The sequence below is a fragment of the Cervus elaphus genome, chromosome 18, assembly GCF_910594005.1.
Source record: "Cervus elaphus chromosome 18, mCerEla1.1, whole genome shotgun sequence".
Taxonomy (NCBI): domain Eukaryota; kingdom Metazoa; phylum Chordata; class Mammalia; order Artiodactyla; family Cervidae; genus Cervus; species Cervus elaphus.
This window is the reverse complement of record NC_057832.1, coordinates 107,821,005-107,833,294: the sequence shown is the minus strand read 5'-3', so window position 1 is coordinate 107,833,294 and position 12,290 is coordinate 107,821,005. Positions and strand designations below refer to the sequence as shown.

The following is a 12,290-nucleotide window of genomic DNA, read 5'->3' as shown; positions in this document are numbered from 1 at the left end:
AGATCAGAGAAGAAGAGGAAAGGAGAGTAAGTCAGAAGAGAGAGAACAGAATGATGCACCAGAAGAGAACAAGACCAGAGACAATGCCGGCACACACACAAACATGGAGAGTCGTAGACAAACACACGGATAGACAAATGTCGGCCGACAACACAGCGCTGGGTTTTCGGGCCCCTGAGTCCTCTTGCCTCCAGGTACAAGGTTTACCTTACCAAATGGCGTCCACTGTTCACCAGACTCGGAATCAGGAGAGGAACTCTCCTTACCGCAGAGCCGGCTGCCTTCCAGCGCGCTCACTGGCCTCGGTCTTGCGCTGGCTGGAATGTCCAATCCGTTCCCCCTTTTATAGAAAGCTTTCTCCTGTGCCAGATACCTTCCTGCTTCTCAGCAGGGCCTCTGATTTACACTGGACTTTCCTGTCCTGCCTGAGCACCGGTGCTATTGTTTATCCTTCCCCTCTGTCCTGTAAGTGTTCTCTTCTCCCTGTCAAGGGATCCCGGACAAGCCCTCAAATGTTTTGCCCGATGTCCGAATCCCTGAGTGGGAAGAGAGAAGGCTTCCAAGACAATGCAATTCGCAAAAAGGGAAGTTTATTACTGACTCGAGCCAGGGCTTCTGCTGCAACCAATGCAGTGGTGCGGGGTCAGAAAGCGCTGAGCCCATGCTGTTACCCAAATTTATAGGGTGTGCATAAACAGTTGGTAGCTGGCTTAAGCGGATTGGTTACATGTTTGCAAAGCAATCTTATTGGCCCAAACCTTCGTGGGCTTTTTTTCAAACTTGGATGTTTGCGGGCTTTTCAGCTTTCCCCTGATAGGTTCCCTCTTTCTTACTAGGCGCATGTTGATTGGCTGGCTCCAGGTGGCCTGATAATCATGTTACCCTGGAAAACCAGGCCCACTCCTAATCTAGGCTGCCTGTCATGGCATTAGCCCTGGCAGCCTTACAGTTTCTGTGGATCAGGAATCTGAGAGCGGCTTTGCTGTTGTTGCTCAGATGCTAAGCTGACCCTTTGCAATCCCATGTATTGCAGCACACCAAGCTTCCCCTGTTCAAACTCATGTCTACTGAGTCAGTGATGTCATTCAACCATCTCATCGTCTGTCATCCCTTTCTCCTCTTGCCCTCAATCTTTCCCAGCATCAGATTCTTTTCTAATGAGTCAGCTGTTTGTATCAGGTGGCCAAAGTACTGGAACTTTAGCTTCAGCATGTCTTTCCAATGAATATTCAGGGTTGATCTCCCTTAGGATTGACTGGTTTGATCTCCTTGCTGTCTAAAGGACTCTCAAGGGTCTTCTCTAGCACCACAGTTTGAAAGCATCAATTTTTCAGTGCTCAACATTCTTTATGGTCGGTTCTCAGGGAGTGGCTTATTTGTGTGTGACTGGCTCAGGGTTTCTCAAGATATTATAGTCTAGATGTTGGCAGGGGCTGCAGTTATCTGAAGGCTTGACTGGGTCTGGAGAATCTGCTTCCAAGGTGTCTCACTAATGTGTCTGGTGAGCTGAGGCTGGTTGATAGCAGGAGGCCTCAGTTCTTTGCCACATGGAACTCTTCATAAGGTTGCTTGAGTGTATTCAAAACAGGGTTGCTGGTATTCCCAGAGCTAGTAGCAGTAGTAGTTTAGTTGCTAAGTCATATCTGACTCTTGCGGCCCCATGGACTGTAGCCTGTCAGGCTTCTCTGTCTATGGGATTCTCCAGGTAAGAATACTGGAGGGGGTTGCCATTTCAAAAAAGAAAGAGCCAGTCAGAAGCCAAAGTATCACCCTTGAAATTCATGTGGGAGGGGGTTGCACGAAGGTATGAACACCAGGAGGTGAGAATCACTGAAGGGATGTATAGTTAAACAAAGCTAAATGAGGAAGAGGAGAAAGGCTTTGAACAGGATATGTGACTAAATGTGTAATTTATTTTTTTAATATTTATTTATTCTGTGCTGGGTCTTAATTTTGGCATGTGGGAATCTTAGTTCCCAGACCAGGGATTGAACCCAGGCCCCCTGCATTGGGAGCTCAGAGTCTTAGCCACTGGACAACCAGGCAAGTCCCTAAATATGTACTTTAGACTGCACTGGATTTTTTAAGACCTGAAAGTGCGCATAATTATTGAAATGGGCTTATAGCTGAAGTAACTGAAAAAACATGGCTGGAATGGCAGCTAGTATTGAGGTCAGTCTGTAGGAATAGATGTCCTGGCACTTTGACTGACATTCGCTCTTGAACATGTATAGCATCTCCTCCAGCTATTAAAGTAACATTATCTAACATTTGAGTGACATGGTAATGTTGAATATTTGCTACCAACTCACACAGTTTAAGTTGCTTGTATGTAACATTTTAGATGATTTAGGCTCTTGGCAATGTGATATGGCTACTGTCTTCCAATGTCCAGCACCAATAAATAGAAAGAGATATGGACTCCTGGTGTCTGGATTGGGAGCTCAGAGAGACCCAACTATTGTATGATTTCTGGCTGGATGGGAAGTTGGTCAGGAAAGTAGGGCCTATGACAACTGAGAACCAGTCAATAAAAGGAAGGACCATCCAGAAGCTAAGAATTAGCAGCAAAGTAAGAAGTTAAGATTCAGTTGGTCAGGTCTATTGAAGGTTGTCACTTATAGGCTGGATGATCCCTTAGACTGCAAATTGTGCTGGACCTTCCTCCATTGGAATCTTGACCCTCTTGTCTCCAAGCTTCAGGGACATGAATACTCCAAGGAAAGAGCATTTAATATCTCCAACCAAATAACAAAGGAGGGATATTTGCTAGTACTTGTGTAACTACAGAAATTACATCAGCAAAATCTATTTGTTTCCACCTCAGAAGTAAATCAAGCCCCACAAGTTCAGAGTGGTTCTTTGAAAACACATCCAGATCCTGTCACTGCCCTGCTAAAAAGTCTTTCTGGCATTCCTTCACACTTAATAAAACCTAATTTTTTTAAAAAAGTTTTTGGCTGTGTGTATCCTGTAGGATCTTAATTCCCTGACCAAGGATTGAACCTGGAGCCTTCACTGTAAAAGTGTGAAGTCCTAACCACTGGACCACCAGGGAATTTGCCATAAAATCTAAGTTTTAAAATACCATTCCTCAAGGGATATCCCTGGTGATCCAGTGACTAAGACTCTGTGCTCCCAGGGCAGAGGGCCCGGGTTCAATCCATAGTCAGGGAACTAGATCTCACAACTAGGAGCTCACATGCCATAACTGAAAGATCCCACTGCTGCAAACAAGAACCCGTACAGCCAAATCAATAAATTAATTAAAATAAATAGTTAAAACATACCATTCCTTTGATTAAGAAAGGGCTAGCCAGATGGCTCAGTGGTAAAGAATCTGCCTGTCAATGCAGGAGACACCAAAGATATGGGCTCAATTGATCCCTGAATCAGGAAGATCCCTTGGAGAAGGAAACTGCATCCTGCTCCAGTATTCTTGCCTGGAAAGTCCCAGGGGTAGAGGAACCTGGCAGGCTGCAGTCCACAGTGTCGCAAAGAACTGGACATGACCAAGCACTCACTGACTCAGACATTCCATTTTGGGGTATGTATGCTAAAGAATTGAAAGCAGAGATCCAAACAAATATCTGTACATCCACTTTCATAGTAGGATTATTCACAAATGTCAAGAGGTAGAAGTAACCAAGCATTCATCAACAGATGTATGGATAAACAAAATATGTGATACACATGTAATAGAACAGTATTCAGCCTTAAAAAGGAAGGAAATTTTAACATGTGCTGCATCATGAATGAACTCTGAAGACATTATGCTAAGGGAAATAAGCTAGTCAAAAAAGGAAAAATAAAATAAAATGTTATTCTCTAGTCAGAGGAAAAAAATTTCTTACCAAGTACCCTATTACACGACCCTCTGTCAAAATCTTTCAAGAAGAAAACTGGACAAAATATTTCGGTTGCAAAGCCACATTAATGATCAGAAAAAACTTCAAAACTTAGAAATCAGGCAGAAAGGCACTTGCATGATATTTTTAATGTCCAACAAGCCCACTGAAGGATCCTTAGGCTCTGGGGTTACAATGCATGTTGATTTAGAACCAGTCTTTTTATAATTCTGTCAAGTTGCAGATTAATTTATAGAAAACCCCAGATAAGGTGAGGTTCTTCAAAGGTTTGGGTTAATTGCTTTGTAGCTCATTAATCAGTTTTGTATCTTATGTAACAATATTAGTTTTAGTATTCCTTCTTTCACTTAATCCATTTTCTCCTGTTCCCTGAGAACTGGCATTGTTACCCAGCTGGTTCTGTCATTAATGAATTGATTAACAGTTTTATGTGGGCTATTTGTATGAGAAGTGTGTTTATAACATTTTTTCTAATCACATAATTTTTGTTTTCTGTTAGATTTCTGTTAGAAGTCAAAAACTTCTCTTAGATTTATTTAGGCATAGTTTTTATTTTATATCCCTCTGGATCAGACACAAAAGGGAAATATAAGTGAAAGCAATTGGTTAAGGAATTTCTGAATCCTCTTTATAGTTAAACGCTAGATCGTCTACTAAACTTTCCAATGCAGTGTCAATGTCTGCGTTTTTCCACAGGCAGTGGTGATGTAACATTCATTAGAACTGTGCTTCTGAATTCAGTTGTCTCCTGAATATTCCAATTCAGCAAGTTTGGATGCTTGCATTTTCTTGCTTTGCATGAAAGGTTTAATTCTTTTTCAAATTTATCAGTAATGAGGTATAATATAGCTTCATCTGGTGGCTCAGATGGTAAAGAATCAGCCTGCAATGCAGGAGACCCAGGTTGGATCCCTAGTTTGTGATGATCCCCTGGAGAAGGGAAAGGCAACCCACTCCAATACTCTTGCCTGGAAAATCCCATGGACAGAGGAGCCTGGTGAGCTACAGTCCATGGGGTCGCAAAGAGTCAAACATAACTGAGCAACTAGGGTGCAAACATAGCTTCTGCTATAAAATCTTTTCTTAGGTTCTATAAAGCATTTTATTATTGCTTTGCAGAAAAATACGAAATTGTCTTTTTTTGTTTCTCAAAAAATTTTTTGCTTCATTATCATTGTTAACTGAAAACAAAATTCACAATGCGAGATTTGTGATTTAACTTTTATTTGAGGCCAAATGAGGACTATAGCCCAGGAAACAACCTCTCAGATAGTTCTGAGAGATTGCACAAAAGAGGCAGTGGGGTCAGTATATGCACAATTTTAGTGAAGGAGGGGATACACGTAATTAAACACATGTTTTGGCAGTAAGTTGCCACTAGTCATAAGAAGGTTGCTGCCAGTCATATGGAGCAGATGTTTTCATTAATGATTTTAGTGTTTTTCTAGATAGCAGAAGATGCAAGAAATTGGGCTTATAATACCTTCTCCTGAAAATAACTAACTACAGTATCTGAAGGCTGTTCTGCCAGTTCTTCCTGGAGCAGAGTGACTCCAACCTGGTTTCTGCCCTGAACTCCTTTCAAGATGTATTGGAGATCAGCCACTGCAGTGGCTAGTGACTATATTCTTATAGAAACAGATGGAGAGTGACAATTTTTAGTTGGCACAGGCCAGGAATCCCTTGGGCTTATGGGAACCATAGAGTTACCAAGAGTACAGAGGAAAGTGGGGCAAAGCCTCTGTGTCTAGGTGGAGGGTTCCTGTTGGTGACTAGTTCTCAGGAATAGACATTGAGGGTAAGACATTCCTTCCCCAAGGAAGACACTATTCTAGCCTTGGATGTGAGGAAGGAGATAGATGGGCTCCAGGCTGGACACTAACGACTAACCTCCTGTTTGCATTTCCTGATACAGGAATTAGGTGGGCTCCAGATTAGATATTTACAACCAGTTCTAACCCTAAGTGAAGAGGAACTAAAGAGCCTCTTAATGAATGTGAAAGAGGAGAACTAAAAAGCTGGGTTAAAACTCAACATTCAAAAAACTAAGATCATGGCATATGGTCCCATCACTTCACGGTCAATCAGTTCAGTTCAGTTGCTCAGTCGTATCCAACTCTGGGACCCCATGGACTGCAGCACACCAGGCTTCTCTGTCCATCACCAACTCCCGGAGTTTACACAAACTCATGTCCACTGAGTCAGTGATGCCATCCAACCATCTCATCTTCTGTCGTCCCCTTCTCCTCCTGCCTTCAATCTATCCCAGCATCAGGGTCTTTTCAAATGAGTCAGTTCTTCGCATCAGGTGGCCAAAGTATTGGAGTTTCAGCTTCAACATCAGTCCTTCCAATGAATATTCAGGACTGATTTCCTTTAGGATGGACTAGCTGTATCTCCTTGCTGTCCAAGGGTCTCTCAAGGGTCTTCTCCAACACCATAGTTTAAAAGCATCAATTGTCGGTGCTCAGCTTTCTTTATAGTCCAACTCTCACATCCACACATGACCACTGGAAAAACCATAGCCTTAACTAGACGGACCTTTGTTGGCAAAGTAATGTCTCTACTTTTTAATAGCTGTCTAGGTTGTTCATAACTTTTCTCCCAAGGAACAAGTGTCTTTTCATTTCATGGCTGCAATCACCATCTGCAGTGATTTTGGAGCCCAGAAAAATAAAGTCAGCCACTGTTTCCACTGTTTCCCCATATATTTGCCATGAAGTGATGGGACCGGATGACTTGATCTTAGTTTTCTGAATGTTGTGCTTTAAACCAACTTTTTCTTTCTCCTCTTTCACTTTCATCAACAGGCCCTTTAAGTTCTTCTTCACTTTCTGCCATAAGGGTGGTGTCGTCTGCATATCTGAGGTTATTGATATTTCTCCCGGCAATCTTGATTTCAGCTTGTGCTTCCTCCAGCCCAGCGTTTCTCATAATGTACTCTGCATATAAGTTAAATAAGCAGGGTGACAATATACAGCCTTGACGGACTCCTTTTCCTATTTGGAACCAGTCTGTTTTTCCATGTCCAGTTCTAACTGTTGCTTCCTGACTTGCATACAGATTTCTCAAGAGGCAGGTCAGGTGGTCTGGTATTCCCATCTCTTTCAGAATTCTCCACAATTTATTGTGATCCACACAGTCAAAGGCTTTGGCATAATTAATAAAGCAGAAATAGATGTTTTTCTGGAACTCTCTTGCTTTTTCAATGATCCAGCAAATGTTGGCAATTTGATTTCTTGTTCCTCTGCCTTTTCTAAATCCAGCTTGAACATATGGAAGTTCACCGTTCATGTATTGTTGAAGCCTGGCTTGGAGAATTTTGAGCATTACTTTACTAGCGTGTGAGATGAGTGCAATTGTACAATAGTTTGAGCATTCTTTGGCATTGCCTTTCTTAGGGATTGGAATGAAAACTGTTCTTTTCCAGTTCTGTAGCCACTGCTGAGTCTTCCAAATTTGCGGACATATTGAGTGCAGCACTTTCACAGCATCATCTTTTAGGATATGAAATGGCTCAACTGGAATTCCATCACCTCCACTAACTTTGTTCATAATGATGTTTCCTAAGGCCCTCTTGACTTCACATTCCAGCATGTCTGGCTCTAAGTGAGTGATCACACCATTGTGATTAACTGGGTCATGAAGATCTTTTTTATATAGTTCTTCTGTGTATTCTTGCCACATCTTCTTAATATCTTCTGCTTTGGTTAGCTCCATACCATTTCTGTCCTTTATTGTGCCCATTTTTGCATAAAAATTTCCCTTGGTATTTCTAATTCTATTGAAGAGATCTCTAGTCTTTCCCATTCTGTTGTTTTCCTCTATTTCTTTGCAATGATCACTGAGGAAGGCTTTCTTATCTCTCCTTGCTATTCTTTGGGACTCTGCATTCAAATGGGTATATCTTTCCTTTTCTCCTTTGCTTTTTGCTTCTCTTCTTTTCACAGCTATTTGTAAGGCCTCCTCAGACAACCATTTTGCTTTTTTGCATTTCTGTTTCTTGGGGATGGTCTTGATCCCTGTCTCCTGTGCAATGTCACGAACCTCTGTCCATAGTTCATCAGGCACTTTTTCTATCAGATCTAGTCCCTTAAATCTATTTCTCACTTGCACTGTATAATTGGGCGGTGGGAGGGGTGGAAACAGTGACAGACTTTATTTTCTTGGGCTCCAGAATCACTGTGGATGGCGACTTAGCCATGAAATTAAAAGATGCTTCCTCCTTGAAAGAAAGATATGACAAACCTAGACAACATATTAAAAAGCACTTTGCTGACACAGGTTGCTCTCCTCAGCACAAAAGAGGCCAATGAATCCAGGAGATTAGGTGTTTAGGCAGGGAAAACAACTTATTCAGAAAACTGGCCGACCAAGAAGATAGCAGACTAATGTCTCAGAGTAACCATCTTGTCGGTGTATTGATGCCAGATTCTTTTACAGAGCCAGAGAGAGAGAAGCAATTAAGAAGTAAAGTCAAAAGGCAGAAAAGAGAGGGAGAGGTTGTGAGGAAATAAAGGGCCATCAGTCTTGCAAAACATCTCTGGGAAGGGCCAAGCCTTTAGAAGGGTGTGTTAATCTCTCTTTTACTCTTTCCTTTTAAAATTTTTTATTTACAGGTGGGCTGAGAAAAGAAGAGAAGCAAAGGGCAAAGGAGAAGGGAAAGATATACCCATCTGAATGCAGAGTTCCAAAGAATAGTAAGGAGAAATAAGAAAGCCTTTTCAAGTGAACAATGCAAAGAAACAGAAGAAAACAATAGAACAAGAAAGACTAGAGATCTCTTTTCAGCAGTGGCCACAGTACTGGAAAAGGTCAGTTTTCATTCCAATGCCAAAGAAGGGCAATGCCAAAGAATGTTCAAACTACCACGCAAATGCGCTCATTTCACATAGGAGCAAGGTAATGCTCAAAATCCTTCTTAAGCTAGGCTTCAACAGAACATTAACCAAGAATCTCCAGATGTACAAGCTGGATTTAGAAAAGGCAGAGGAACCAGAGGTCAAATTGCCAACATCTGTTGTATCATAGAAAAAGCAAGGTAATTCCAGAAAAGCATCTACTTCTGTTTCATTGATTATGCTAAAGCCTTTGACTTTGTGGATCACAACAAACTGGAAAATTCTTCAAGAGACAGGAATATCAGACCACCCTACCTGCCTCCTGAGAAACCTGTATGCAAGTCAAGAAGCAACAGTTAGAACTGGACATGGAACTGTGGACTGGTTCAAAATTGGGAAAGGAGTCCTTCAAGGCTGTATATTGTCATCCTACTTATTGAACTTACACTCAGAGTACATCATGTGAAATGCCAGGCTGGATGAAGCACAAGCTGGAATCAAGAGATAGTGAAGGGCAGGAAAGCCTGGAATGCTGCAGTCTGTGGTGTTGCAAAGAGTCAGACACAACAGTGTCTGAACAAGAACAACAGGTAGGCAGGGTCAGATTATCTCTCTATGAACTAAACAGAGGCATTTTAGTTTAACAGTCAGGCAGAGGGGGCAGAGTCCTTTGAGGCAGGCCAGTATGTGTGATTATAGTAACAACAGCAACAAAAATCAAGTCAAAGAAAGAGTTCCCACATGGAGTCAGAATTGGTTCTTTCCTGCAATATAATGAATATTTTCCCTTCCATTTAAAAAATTGTGGTAAAATATATATACAACATAAGATTAACCATTTAGCCATTTTAAGTGTATAATTCAGTGGGATTAATTACATTTACCATGTTGTTCAATCACCATCACTATCAATTTCCATAACTTTTTTATCACCCCAACCAGAAACGCTGTACCCATTAAGCAGTAGCACCCCAAAACCCCTCTTTTTAGCCCCTGGTTAAATCTGAGCTACCCAGGTGGCTTAGTGGTAAAGAATCTGCTTGTCAATGCAGGAGACACAAGAGACATGGGTTAGATCCCTAGGTCAGGAAGATCCCTGGAGGAGGAAGTGGTAGCCCATGTCAGTATTCTTGCCTGGAGAATCTTATGGGCAGAGGAGCCTGGTGGGTTACAGTCCATATGGTCACAAAGAATCGAACATGACTGAGCACACCCACACGCAACCTCTGATCTACTTTCTGTCTCTATGAATTTGCCTATTGTACCTATTTCTCTTGTGGAATCAGACAGTATTTATCCTTGGATATCTGGTTTATTTCACTTAACATAATGTTTTCAAGATTACAATGAGTCTTTTTATTTTCATTTTTACTTGTTTTTTGCTTTTTTTTTTTATATGAGGAGAAATGTTTGGTTTACTACCCACTTAGAAATAAATCAGTGTAGTGATGTCTTTTATTTTTGTTTTTGCTTGGAGCATCTTTTATAACATGGAGTAAATGCTTAAAAATCTTATTTGTGTATTCTCCTTCCTTTGGTTTTGGCTCATGCACTTATGGCATGTTCTTTCTACAGGCACCTTATTTTATCTTCCATACCACCCCACAGTTTCCCCTGCTCCTGAGATGTTTGCATATACTTACCAGAGTAACAAGAGCTCTTGACCTTGCATCTGGTGAAGCAGATGACATTATTCCTTGGATATCCTGTTCTTTCTCCCCAAATCTGGGATGGGAATATCTTGAAGCTGGGGTAAGAAAATGTTTTGGATTGCCTGCTGTTCACTGCCTTCTAGTTTTATTTCACATTCAGTCATCATTTTTCTCTCAGTGGTCATAGGCAAGATTGTGATTATTCCTTCAAGTTCCTTGATAGCTCATTTGGTAAAGAATCCACCTGCAATGTGGGAGACTCTGGTTTGATTCCTGGATTGGAAAGATCTGCTGGAGAAGGGATAGGTTACCCACTCCAGTATTTTGTCCTGGAGAATTCCACAGACTGTATAGTCTGTGGAGTTGCAAAGAGTTGGACATGACTGAATGACTTTCACTTCAAGTTCCTCAGTTCCTTTTAAATGTTTTATATTAGTTTTCATAAGCATGGCCCAGCAATGGCTAAGGTTCCTCCATGGCTCCTTCTCAACTGGCTTACCCTGGCCTCTGCTCCCTTTATCTCTTGTGGCAACATCAACAAAATAATAGTATTGTTGAGGAGAAAGAAAACGTTACTCTTCTAGGTTCTTCTGGCTAGTCTAAGAATTAATATGCCAGGAGAAAATAAAATCTCATTTCATACAGACTGAAACTCCACATACATGAGAGGGCCAGAGAACCATATACTTGAGAAGTTTAAAGGCAGAAAGATAAAATGAGGCATATATATCATTCTGAAAACTAAGCAATGGGACAGGAGCCTGAGGTTTCCAAGGACATTCCAAGATCACCCACAGGATGATAAAGAAGAACACCAGATATTTGGTGATTAGCTATGTGCCCTGCCATACTGATGGGGCCACTTAAGTAACATTTATCTCTGGTAATAATTCTTCCCTAGGGGGAAAAAACATCCCCAATTTAAATTCTTTGGGGTAGTTAAGGGAAGGGTAGCTGTTTTTCTTGAATCCTCAGGGTCTTGATTACCTTTAGCTAAAAAATAATTCTCATACAAAAGTGGGACATTTGGTGGAGACTGGTTCTGAATCCTAACAGTTGTGATAGTTGTGTAGGAGAAGCTACACAAACTCTTGGCTCAAACACCATCCCAGATTATAAAGGACAGATTAACAAGAGAAAAACAAAAGTTTAACAAACATGTACACTTCATGTATACATGGGAGATATCTAGAGAAACTGAGTAAGACTCCCTGAAATGGTCCAAGACACAAACTTGAACAACATTTCAGCTAAAGACAAAAGAAAGATGTAGGGGAGGGTGGCAGTCTAGATATGGGAGGTTAGCAGCAAAGAAAGGTAAGATTTGTTATGCAGATTTAACTGGGTGCCTTCTCCATTGACAAAGTTCTCTTGCTGTTTAGAGCCAAACTTTTCCCCCTGGTACAGAGAAAGAAAAGAAAGAAAGAAAGTGAAGTCTCTCAGTTGTGTCCAAATCTTTACGACCTCATGGACTGTAGCCTACCAGGCTCCTCTGGTAGTTAAGTCCATGGGATTTACCAGGCAAGAGTACTGGAATGGGTTGCCATTTCCTTCTCTGGTACAGAGAAGGAGACATAAATAGAGACTTCCTTTATAAATGTAAATTTCCATAGAAAGAAAATGCTTTTAGGAAATTTCCTGGTGGTCTAGTGTTTAGGATTTAATGCATTCTCTTCTGTGGCCTGGATTCAGTCCCTGATAGGGGAGACCTTAGATCCTGCAAGCCACATGGCATGGCCAAAATTTAAAAAAAAATTTTTTTATAGGTTCTCCTGTACCAGACCACCTGACCTGCCTCTTGAGAAACCTGTATGCAGGTCAGGAAGCAACAGTTAGAACTGGACATGGAACAACAGACTGGTTCCAAATGGGAAAAGGAATACGTCAAGGCTGTATATTGTCACCCTGCTTATTTAACTCATATGCAG

At 41.3% G+C, this 12,290-nt stretch overlaps 1 non-coding gene across 1 annotated transcript; it reads right to left on the bottom strand.

Annotated features, from left to right (window-relative positions):
* Positions 1-2,985: 2,985 nt before the first annotated feature.
* TRNAK-UUU lies at positions 2,986-3,058 on the bottom strand. Its single transcript has one exon. It is a non-coding gene; the product is annotated as a tRNA-Lys (tRNA).
* Between the last annotated feature and the right edge of the window lie 9,232 nt (positions 3,059-12,290).